Source organism: Rhipicephalus microplus, chromosome 2, assembly GCF_043290135.1.
Source record: "Rhipicephalus microplus isolate Deutch F79 chromosome 2, USDA_Rmic, whole genome shotgun sequence".
Lineage (NCBI taxonomy): Eukaryota > Metazoa > Arthropoda > Arachnida > Ixodida > Ixodidae > Rhipicephalus > Rhipicephalus microplus.
The window spans coordinates 87,607,613-87,620,468 of NC_134701.1; positions in this window are offsets into that span (position 1 = coordinate 87,607,613).

A 12,856-nucleotide genomic window follows, 5' to 3' on the forward strand; every position below is an offset into this window, starting at 1 on the left:
TTTGTCGAAATGAAGCTCGCAGACAGCTGCGTTGGACTCAAGCGGCTTATCTGTTCTTGGAATGTTGCGCTGCCACTGTTGAAATACGTCCGCTTCTTTGGGCACGCCGAACAACAAGACTTTTTCTTTGCACGACTTGTACCCGCTCTTGCAACCGGGTACAAAACAGTGACTCTGTCGTCGGCTCATCACTGCTTCTCAAGGCATCATTTAAATGAAGAAAACAACACGAAAGGCACGCACAACGCACGCAGTCCAGCATGCACACATGTGCTTCTCGTGGCTGCCTGACGTGGATGGATGGATGGATGCTATGAGCGTCCCCTTTATAACGGGGTGGTGACAAGTATGCCACCAGGCTCGACAAAAAAAAAAAACCTTTTTTCTTTTTTTATGTTGGCCTAATGCCTCTACTTCGATAAATTCTATCTTAGTGGAAAAAAAGGTAAATTTTCAGCTTAAGTTCTCTGCCATTTACGGCACACTGTCCATATTTTATTTTTCCAATATTTATTTTTGTCCTTTCTCTCTAATTTTCTGCCACCAATACTCTAACCGTCTCTTACTTATTTCAATCGCGGGTGTGTTCAGCTTTCCATTGTTGTCCCTAAAACCCAAGGCTTCCTGTAGGCTCGTGCCCAAACGTACACCTGGGTGGATATCTCCACATTCAATCAGAACATGCTCCGCCGTTTCCTTATCTTTCCCGCAGCATGTGCATTGTTCTTCTTCTTTACTGAATCTTGCTTTATAACTACGCGTTCTAAGGCAACCCGATCTCGCTTCAAACAGTAAAGCGCTTCCCCTTGAATTATCGTAAAATGCCTCCCTCCTTATTTCATTTTTGCCCTTTCGGTAGTTACTCAAAGCCGGTTTTTTCTCCATAGCTGCCATCCAGTAAATCCTCTCCGCCTCCCTGACTTTTCCCTTAACGCTCTTTGTTGACATATGGCTTACAATACCAGCCGTATATTTACTAGTGAGTCTTCTAGTTCTTTTTCTCCACTGTGTGTCCACGCTCTTCCTATACAAATAACGGAACACCTTCTCTGCCCATCTACTCTCCTTCATATTTCTTAGCCTTTCTTCGAACCTTATTTTGCTCTCCGCTTCCCTCGCCTCAAAACCTGCCCACCCCATATCGCCCTTTACAGCCTCGTTTGTCGTCTTCCCGTGAGCACCCAACGCGAGGCGTCCCACAGTCCTTTGATTTACATCCATTCCCGATTGCACCTCTGCCCTCATGCACACCACTGAGTTCCCAAAAGTAAGCCCTGGAACCATTACACCCTTCCACAGACCTCGAAGCACCTCATACCTATTGTATCCCCACAGCGCTCTGTGCTTCATTATTGCCGCATTCCTCTTTCCTTTTGCTGCCGAGGCTTTTTCCTGTACCTCCATGTATCTATCACTCTCATTTACCCATACTCCAAGGTACTTGTATTCACTTACCCTCGGTATTTCTTGGCCTTGTATGGACACCGTCTGATCACAGGGATCATTGAATACCATCAATCCACACTTCGTTACACTGAATCCTAGTCCAAGAGCTTCACCTTCCCTTCCGCATATATTCGCCAGCTGCTGTATATCATCTCGACTGTCCGCAAATAAGACGATATCGTCCGCATAAAATAAACCTGGAAGCTTCTGCTCAATCATCATGCCGCCCTGTTTGTGTGACAGATTAAAACCAATGTTGCTACCTTCTAGCGCTTTTTCCATACTCACCATGTACAGCATGAATAACAGCGGGGACTAAGGACATCCCTGTCTCAGCCCCCTGCTAACCTCAACGTTCTCTTTGCTACGCATTCCTTCCCACTCTATGCAAACTGTATTTTCTCGGTATATCTCCCTCAAAAGCTGTATACAGTCGTTGCCCATGCCCATTCCTTTCAATATATCCCACAAAATTTCCTGATTAACGTTGTCGTATGCCCCAGTGATGTCTAGAAAAGCCACGTACAAGGGCCTATTCTCTATTTTAGATATTTCTATACACTGAGTGAGAACAAACAGGTTATCGTCTAACCGCCTGTCGACTCGAAATCCGTTCTGAAGTTCTCCCAAAATATCGTTATGTTCGGCCCATGTTTCTATTTTCATTTTTACTGCTTGCATCGCCAACCTGTATAGTACCGATGTAATGGTTAGTGGTCTATACGAGCGAATCTTGTCCTTTTCTCCCTTGCCTTTATAGATTAAGTTCATTCTACTTTGTCGCCAACTGTCCGGTATTTGTCCGTCCTTTAAGCTTTTTTCTACTGCTTTTAACAATGCTTCTTTAGTGTTATGTCCTAGTTCGTTAATGAGGCTAACGGGAATCCCATCTAAACTCGCGGCAGTGCGCTTTGGAATTTTGAATTTTTCCTTCGGCCTTTTTCCAGTTGAAATTATCAAGTACTAGCTCTTCCTCTGTTGCTTTCTCCGCCACACTTTTACTCACCGGGGAGATCCCCTGGACGCTCTTTTGAAACGAATCGGCTGTTACCTTTTGGATGTAACCTAGCGCTTCGTACCCTTCCAATTGATTTCCTCCTTCATCTAGAATATGTTGTTGCGTTGTGACAGACTTCCTACCTAGCGCCTTTATGTGGCTCCAAAAAATCCTAGGCGCGGCCTCCTTTTTTTCGTGTATCTCTGTCATCCAGCGTTCACTTTCACCTTTAATTTTTGCCTCTACCAATTTCTGTACAAGGGATTTTTTCTCTAAATATATTTCCCATATTTTTTTTACTTCGTCCGGCGGCCGCTTCTCCTTTTTTGCCTTTCTATGCTCCCGTGATGCTTCGCGTCGCTTCTCGATCGCCTCCCGGATTTCCTTGTTCCACCAACTTTTTGGCTTCCTTTTTCCTTTCCAGCAAACAGTTTTCTTCTCTTTCCCTATCTCCTTCGTCATTAGATGTAACAGCTCACTATACTCCCAGTCCTTGCCTGGTATTTCGCCTACTTCTTCCTCGACTCTTGCGGCTATATTTATTATTTGTTTGTCATTTAAATACGAGCTGCCAGACTTTGATTCCATGCTCATATTTTCAGTTTCGTATCCCATTTGTAATGTTATTCGTTTATGATCACTACCCAAGCTGTTAATGCCTTCCTCGTCTATCCTCATTTCTGTCAGTTTGTGGTAAATTCCTTCAGTCATGAGACAATAATCAATACTTGATTGCTTGTTTCCGACTTCCCATGTGATCTGGCCGTCACATTTAGGCCCCGTGTTAACTATCTCCAGACTATGTTGCTCGCAAAGATCTAGTAATAACTTCCCATTGGTGTCTGAATATCCGTCAAGGTCATGTATGTGGGCATTCATGTCCCCTAGAAGGATGATTTCGACCCCATTACCAAATTCCTTAATATCCGCACTCATGCAATCCACCATCTCCTTATTCTTTTCTCTGCAGTTATTCCCCGTCCACAAGTAGGCTACCCCTAGCCACGTTTCCTTTCCACCTACTGTGCCCAGAACCCAGAGGTGCTCTGAACACGTCTGTTTCACTCTAACCCATTTGGCTCCGCCATGAATTAGCATTCCTACACCCCCACCTTTCCTTTCCGATATGGTCCTGTTACACCCTTCCCAAACATAATTTTCAATATGTGGTGGCTCTTCCAAGTCTCTAAGCTGTGTTTCTGTAACCGCATACACGCCTATCTGTTCTTTGTTTAACTGCTCCTCAATCTCTAACCATTTTGCCTTCTTTCTGCCACCCTGCATGTTTATGTAACTAATTGCAACACGCGCCTTTTTCCTTTTTCTTTTACCTTTTTTCTGGTTTTTCGCAATTCTACCTGTCAAAGCGTCCTCCTGGTTGTTTTCCCTGTTACGAGCTACCCCGGACTCCGAAGGGCCCGTGAGCCCCCCAAAAAAGCTACTGCGCGTCCTGCCAGTCGCCAGCCCACCTCGTGTCCAAGCCTCTTATCGAAATGAATCTTGTCTCTTTGGAATCCACCCCACCTGTGCTCTTCCCTGTTTAAATCCACTACCTCGAAACCCTTCTCTCGACTAATTCGCCATATCTCTTTGTTTGCGTCGACAACCGCTCTTTGCAGGTAAGCGGGAGAGCGCGCCACCTAGCGGATACATCGCCAAGCTGCCTCAAGGGTTCCCATACGCGCCGCTTGGCGGTAATCACACTTCATAATATTCTAGGCACTGTATTAAAAGGAATTGTTCAGGCAGCAGTTTGCAATAATTTCAATATTTGATTGCCTCTCATTTTTGGAGTAAAATATTTTCGTAACAGAGGCTTGCGTTTAGTGCACAAAAGAACAACCAAATAAACACCTCAAGCAAAAAAAAACATCATAACGAAGGTGCAGCTATCAGAAGAGCACATTTTAATCATTCATTCTGGAACGCCGCGTTCTCGGTAAATGCTGTCACCTTCGACCTCGGCACTACAATTCAACTTTGGATGAACCAGTACCTTGATAGCGTCTGCGATTAAAATTTGGACTGAAATTGTTGCCGCGTTCACAAGATATAGAAACCGCGATTAAAAATAAAAGCGCGAGATCCAAAATCAATCTGTTTCGACAAGTCACGGCAAAAAAACATTGCTTCCCGACATTCTTAATACACACTGGCCCGAAAATCATAGCTGGCAAATGGAGATGCAATATACAAGTGCACGTAGCAGAATGAAGAAGTGGAGTTTAAATGCACGGTACTAAACAGCCCATTAGCTGCGCGACAAGCAGATGACTACACGGCGAGCGAGCATGTAAGCGGGTGTCGGCGTATCCCAGAGCTCTCTTTTGGATGCATCGTGGAGCGGCCTCAGAGCCGGCGGCGTGGTCTGCACACTTCCCCCATTATAGACACTGTAACATAAGCCTCCTATTTTCATTCTTGTTCCAGTGATGGAGCCAGTAGCCATAAATTTTGCCCTTCTGGACCAGACTCGTGGTACAGTGTACTAGAAGAATTCAGTGCGATGAGCGGAGGGAGCGCCGCCTTGCTTCGCGCGTCACAGTGAATGGCACCCGAAGCGGCGGCGCTGTCGTCGGCCACTCTTGAAAGCTACCGGTTTTGTGCACACGTGCGTACGCGCGACCGTCTCATTTCAGTGGTGTTCTTGGTGGTTTCTCGTTCTGTGTGGTTGTGTTCCACACGTGTACTCTCATGTGAACGTGGCCACATGCGGCAATGAGTGGAAAGCAACGCCTCAATCATTGCTACGCTCCAGGGTGCAGCACAGGGTACGCGCGAACTAACAGCGCGAAGAAGCTGTCGCTATTCAAGGCACCTGCAGACCCGGAACGAAGATCCACGTGGGAAAGAAACCTTCATAGAGCAGGCAAAGCGGTGACCGCGAACTGCGCGGTATGCGAGCTCCACTTTGAGCAGTGTTTTATTGTGAGGGACTACGTACACCGCATAATTGGTGAGAAAGTTCGCATTCCACGTGGGACGCCTACGCTCACTTCGGAGGCAGTCCCCTCAATTTTGCCAAACCTACCAGCTTACCTGAGCAAGCAGCCCACTCCGAAGAGAAATGAGCGAAAAAGGAAGCGCAATGACGAAGTCCTACAACAGAAAAAGGTGCGTGGGGAGATTACAGAGGTGACAGATGTCGACGAACCTTCGAATGGCAATGAAGTATTTGCTGCCGCGACTGCCGCTGTGATGATGGAAATCGAAATGCCCGGGAAGCACTGGACGCTGCATGAATTTTACGACGCCGACGGAGTGTGCTTTACCTCATGTTCTCACGACTCGCTTTCAGGCGAAGTCACTGTGGAAAAAGCCGTGTTCTTCACTGCAAACAGTGTCGGTGCTTTGCACTCCAAGACGTTTGTGTGTGGTAAACAGGTGGCTGGTGCATCAGTGACAACAATTCAAGATGCGATAACCGCTCTGCTGGAAGCCCATGACATGCATATGTACAAAGGCGCAGCATGGCGAGCTGAAAGCAGTCTCACAACCAACTTAACAATGAAATCGCAAGGCCAAATCAAGCGCGAGGGCAGAGCAGTTTACAGTATTAACCGCCAAGGCAGGGAAACGAAAGAAGGAATGGCTTGCGTCGTTTGCAAATACGTAAGAAAAGCCCGTGTTAGGCGGTAGTGGCGCCTCAAAAGGCATCAAGGAGGGTGCCTGAACAGTCATAATGTCAGCTCGCTGTGCCGTAGTCGTGTTTCGAAAAAGCTGCAAGCTTTTATCCGAAAACATCAACGACTTTATTGAAGGTAGACAAGCTCACCTTGCACATCAAGAAAATCAAAAGCGAGTGTGCTGCGACAGCTGATGAAGTACTCGCTAGAGAGATAAGTTTGTTGTCGCCAAAGCAGCAGCTCGCTGCCAGGCAGTGCTTTGAGGCATCCAAAAGGAAGAGCTTGCGGGGCATGAAGTACGACAAAGAATGGATGCTTGAATGCATTTTACTCAAAATGAGAAGCCCGAAGCTCTACCAGTATATGCGAAGACAGAACATTTGGGCACTCGCAAGTGACACAACCCTCTGTAAGTACACCGCTCAGTACAGAAGCGGCTATGGGTTCAATGAAAAGATGGTGAGTGTGTTGCAAAAAAAAAGTCGCCCACCTGGATGCGTTCCACCGACATGGTCGAGAAATAATCGATGAAATGAAACTGGCTAAACCTTTATTTGTTACCACAGGTGCGAAAATTGAAGGCTTTGTGGACCTCGGATCGTATACGCTCGAAAAAGACAAAATATTGCCATGCAATCATAGCCTCGTCGTAATGTTTGGGCCGTTGGTCGGCAGCTTGACACAAGTATTTGGTGTTTTCGGGAGCAACGAGAACGTGAAAGGGGACCTGTTGACCAAAATTATTCTGGAATCCACAGTTCTAGCAGAAAGAGCCGGCCTTTTTGTGGACTACATAACATGTGATGCAGCAGTTTGTAACCGGAAAATGTGGCGCATCTTTAACATTAGAGCTTCTTTAAAGGAAGTGGTGTGCAAAAAACCACATCCGGTTGACAGCAATCACTTCCTACACTTTTTTTTCTGATTTTCCTCATTTAGTCAAGAACGTTCGAAACAGGCTCCTTACTACAACTTTTGACAGCCCAGATGGCGAAGTTTTGATGTGATTTGCAAGAGAAGCTCTCAAATTGGACAGTAACGCAGTCAAAATGAAGGAGATTCCGGGATTACCAGCGTCCACATAAGCCCCAACAATTTCGAAAAATTGCGGGCAAGTTATGCGTTCCAGTTGTTTGGGCATGATCCTTTGCGAGCATTTTTTCTTCACCATACACAGTTGGAAAAGATCTGCGGTAAAATTGATGCGACAGAGAAATTCTTCATAAGAATGAAGTCGCTGATTGCTGTGATGACAGCAAGGTACACAACCGAAGCTCTCAGACCCAACTCTGCAAGTGAAGAAAGCATTAAGGAAATGCTCAGTTTCCTGGACGCGTGGGAGCGTCATGCTGATAAGAAGTTTCTCAGCGAGTCAAGTGCTGAGGGCTTAAGAGTCACTTTAACAAGTACTCTAGAGCTCCTCCCCTATTTGCGTGAGAAATATGGGTTTCGCTACTTGTTGACAATCAGGCTTAGCCAAGATAAAGTGGAAAACTTTTTCGGAATCGTCTGACTTTCTTCCGGCTGCAACTCACACCCGATGCCACAGCAGTTCCTGCTCACTGTTCAGTGTCTCTCTCTCTCTATAATTTGGCACACAGTGTTGCAGGCGGGAATGCAGAGGGCGATGTCATCAGTTCTCTTCTTGACGTTGGGGACAGGGAATAAACTCCAAAGCAACAGCCGATTGACCAAACGAAGCTTTGCGCGAAAAAGCAAGCGGGACCTTCAGGCTCATATGAAAGTGAAGCTGTGGAACATGAGTATCACATCCAGAGAAGCGAATCAATGTTGACTTATTACATTTCCGGATATGTGGCGAGAAAGTGCGTGCTTCCCACCAAGTCTTCTGCATGTAATGACAGCCTTCTTCTCCCAACAGAAGGAGGGCGCCGCTTGCATGCGGAAGAATTTGTGCGCCACAATGATAAAGGTGGTTTGCTCTACCCATCGGTCGAACTCTTCCGCTTTATGTCAAGACTTGAAAACATTTTCACTAGTTGCTTTAGTGCACAAAATGTTCACCGGGAGAGCGTTATGGAAATCCTGCACATGGTTCATTGTGCCGCTCCTTTGAAGGTGGGATGCAGTGCTCACGCCGACAGTCTCACTCCTCGCATAGTCAGCTTTTATGTCACCACTCGGCTTCATTTTTTTATTAAAGGCTTGAACAAGGCAAACGTGCTGTCAAAGAGAAAGGCAGTGCAACACCTGAAGCTAAGTAGACTAACTTAGCGTTTCTTCTACACCGTTAACTTTGGGCATTAAAGGTGCACGAAAAGCTTTTGTGCAAGTGAAAAACACCTGCAATAAAATCAAGTGGGACAGCAAGAGTGCTTTCGAAGTCGTTTTTTTTGTACGTATCATGGGTTTTAAAAATTATCGTGCCTGAGTTTAGTGCACGTGCCCCTTATAGTTGACATTCCCTACGTTTTTCATTATGACAATTATCACGCGGATATTTGGTTTCACGGATAACATTTGCTTCAAAAATTTTAATGCTCTGCAAATAGCCACATTGCATGAATGCTGCACTAAGGGGAAAAATACAGAGCATCGTCTAGCCTTCTACTGCTACCAGCTTTTCTTTGCTGAGGGACGTGAAATCATACTTACAGCGTAACATACCAATGCGGTTATGGAATACGCAAAGAATAATTGAAAACCCAGCCACAATAGTGTTAAAACAGCGGCGGCGCGTAACACTACAAGCGTTATATTCTCGTGTTCCACGCACGCTGCCAAGGAGAGCCAGGATGAGTTTTCAAGAGTGGTCGATGGCAGCGCCGCCGCTGCAGCTACCACCGCAAGCGTAAGGCAGCGCGGTGCGGACGCGCCACTGGAAAGTATTCTAGTACACTGTACTCGTGGTGTAAGCATAGGCGTGCTGATGCACTGGGGGAGCTTACACCAGGCCAGACCCACTCGTTGACTAAAGTACAGGGCTTGGCAATTATGCCTATTTTTTAGCGTCTTACTGATCAGGAGCTCCTGGCTCGGTGCCTTCATGGAAAGACGCAAAACGCAGCCGAGTACCTGAACAGTAAAACATGGCTGCTGTGTCCGAAAACAAAATTCGCTTCCCGGACATCTGTGGAGACAGCCACAGCTATTGCCGGCTGTGGTATAATAAAGACCATGCCAGCTTTGAGCATGTCCTACAAGAGATTGGAGTACTTCCCCAAAAGAGTTGGAAACGCACACTGACCTTGGCGATGATCTGCCCATAAAAAAAACGAATTTGAAGCGCACGGCAGAAGCAAGGGCACACCGTCGGAGTGCAGGGAAAAGGGCTCGCACCGAGGGGACCAATCGTAAGAGCCGTGAAGGGCCAAGCTACAGTGTGGGAGGGTTCTGAACACTTTGTGTGCTTTCCGTAAAGGCTGCTATTCAATGTGTTCGAAGATTCACACCGTAACAATTTAATTTTCAAGAATACATGCTTTTGTAACTTTAGAGCCTGTTGTTCTCATTTTCAATTTTCTGGAAAGTTACATGTTTGCCGGGAAGCCTTTCGTACACTTAGAATTGGCGTATATTAACGAAATTTGGCATACATACTCTTAAAGGTATGTAAAGTGCCGATATCTACTTGTAATTACGCTACCTCTCAGTAGTATTTACTATAAAACAAGGTTATGTTTCAAGAAACTGAGAGAAACAATGGTTGAAATGTCATAATTTTTTAGCACTTTCCAGTAACTGTACACATTTTTTTGCTAGATCTATGATCTGCAAAGAGCTAAATAAACCGTAGCACGATACTTTTGTGAAAGTTTAGCACATGAACATCTGCTTGTACAGACAGCTATAAATTGTCATTTAGTATAATATAACTCAATAACTATATCAGCTACACAAAAACTAATTGTAGATTTGAAATATACATGAAGAACTGTCTAATTAGCTGAATTTCCAAGTCTCTAGGACAAATAATAAAAAAGTTTTTTCGGGGAGTGTCTCCCCTTAAGGGCCACTAAGTGGTCCTTTGCCAGCAAAACCCTCAACTCTGGGATTCAGCGGCATTCATGTCAACAAAAAATGAGGGTTTCTGTGTCGGCGCCTGCTTTAGAGGCGTCACCAACGTCCAGCCAGAAGTAACAGGAGCCACCAGGCCCTGCTCCACAGTAAACCAACTGGCCTGCACAGGAGAGGAAGGACAGGGTACCAGGCAACCCCTCCCAGGCAGCAAGCAAGGATTTACACTCATCTAGCGTGCCCTACTCCTCCTCAGAGCATACAACTTTTCTTTATTGCCACGCATGTGGCATTCTGCGAGAAAGGAACGCCTTACATGAACAACTGGCCTATTCCTCTACACCTCCCGACTACCGAGCTAAAAGCAGCACCCCCCTGTACTGCCACTGTGGCAACCAGATCAGCTTCATATGTGGCAACCGGTGTTTGAGAGTGTACCAACAGTCAAGGCGACACGCAAGTCGAGGAAAAGTGCGACTCAACGATTTAGTCAAGGGATGCCGTCACAGGATATCTTTCTGGATTTCCTATTCATTCATTCATTCATTCATTCATTCATTCATTCATTCATTCATTCATTCATTCATTCATTCATTCATTCACTGTTTATTAAGATAAAAACAATGATTGCCTAGGTTGAAGGGACTAAAGGCAGGTTACCTCTGCCTGACTAAGGTCTCTCCACCCATACATTTACTCAGGTGAAGTGGAACAAAGGATACAAAGTTCATTCTGCTTTTGAATGAGGGGACACAAAATTCGACTTCAACAAGTATAACAGATATCGACACATGCGTTTTAAAATAACACATTGCAGTCATCACTAATTTGCAGTACCAATATAAAGATATATATATATAAAATGCAACAAGAAGAAATTTCTGATAGAATTACTAAGTATCATAGAGAAATACATTTGAAAAGAAATAAATTGAGCAATTTTCATCTAGGATGCAAAAGCACGAACGACACAAAAATATTTATAATAAATATTACAATTAAGGAAGTACATCTTAACTTTTTTCTTCACATTGTTTTTTGTGTTATGTTCTTTCAAAAGTTCACGGACATAGATATTTTCGTGGAGTAGATAAGGTATTTGATATAGTAGAGTTTGCTTACCATAAGTTGTTCTGAAAAAAGGCCATCGAAAACAATCAAAGCGTAGTTCCTAGGGAGTATCGCTTGGGTAGCAATGCTCCATATAAGTGCCAACGGTGTTTCCTATTTCATTAATGACATATAGGCTAAATTTAAAATTGTATAATTGGTAGACAGTAAGTATCTGAAGCTTGCCGAAAAATGGAGGAGTATGTTCTCTACGTTGCAGATTTTCTATGTAGCGTACAGACCTTTTTTGTAAAACTAAAAGCCTGTCAAGATTGGTTTTTGAAGTTGTGCCCCAAATTAAAAGAGAGTAATGTAGATGCGAATGAACCAAACAATAATATAGCTGGAGCTTTAACCAGTTTGAAACTAGGGACATACGTTTATTTAAAACCGAAATCTATCGACACATATTGGCGTGTACTTTATTTATTTGAGGTGCTCATTGAAAAGTACACCTAAAAATTAAACACAGAGACTCGTTGGATATCATTATTTTTAAACCAGAAAGAATTCCTGTAATCTTCCCACTTGTTTTTGCTCCCCAATAACATAAATTTAGTTTTACTAACATTCAACTGTAGTTGGTTTGAATCCAGCCAGTAAGAGAGTGAGACGAGGCATTCAATCGCTGTCTTCTCAAGATCTTTTAGACAGCTGCCAGAGAACAACAAACTTGTATCATCTGCACACATAACTCTAGAAGAAGCCACTGGCACATGAGCGATATCATTTATATAAATAACAAAAAACAGAGGTCCCAGTATAGAATCCTGAGGCACACCAAGTGTTACTGGTTTTTAACTGGGAATTATACCCGTGAACAGATGTATATTGTAACCTGTCTGTTAAATAGCTACGTACTAACTCTAGAGCAATACCTCGAATGCCATAATACGGTAATTTTTCGAACAGAATATCATGCTTAACCGAATCGAATGCCTTTCGAAAGTCTAAAAATATTCCCAGGGTGAACTGCTTGCTGTCTAGATTTTGTGCGATTTGTTTTTTAATGTCAAGTAATGCCATTTCTGTAGATTTTTTTGCTCGAAAGCTAAATTGCTCACAGACAAGTAGTTCATGATCATCAATAAACTTGTTTATTCTTGTTTTTATTACGTTTTCCAACACTTTCGAGAATAAGGGTAACACCGGTATCGGCCAGTAATAATTGAAATCATTGATAGGGCCTATTTTATGTAAGATTGTTACCCTCGCAGTTTTTATAGCAGCTTGCAAAATGCCTATAACGAGCACTCTGTTGCAGATATGTTGTAAAGGTGCCGCAAGTAGATTTGCAACAAAAATTATTGGAATGGCTTTGATTTCATTGTTACCGGCCGCAGTATTTTTATTTAACCCCATAAGAAAAGAATAGATTTCCAAATCACTACATGGCGATAGAAATAGAGAATTCCTACAAAAGTAAGCTATGTATTTTTCAACGTTTGCTTGCTTGGCGGAAGACAAATATTTACCAGAGGTTAAGAAGTACGAATTGAATTTATTTGACAAAGTTTCTTTACTGTATGAGACACCATCAGTCACAAGCGTGCTAGGAATGGTATTTTCTTCTTGACCAATTAGAAAACGTAATGTGTTTCAAACTTTTTTTAGGGTCATCGGAAACAGCAAGGAATCTGTTTTTATAATATTCAACCCTAGCTTTCTTGAGGTTAGAGTTTAACTTGTTTTTCACGTT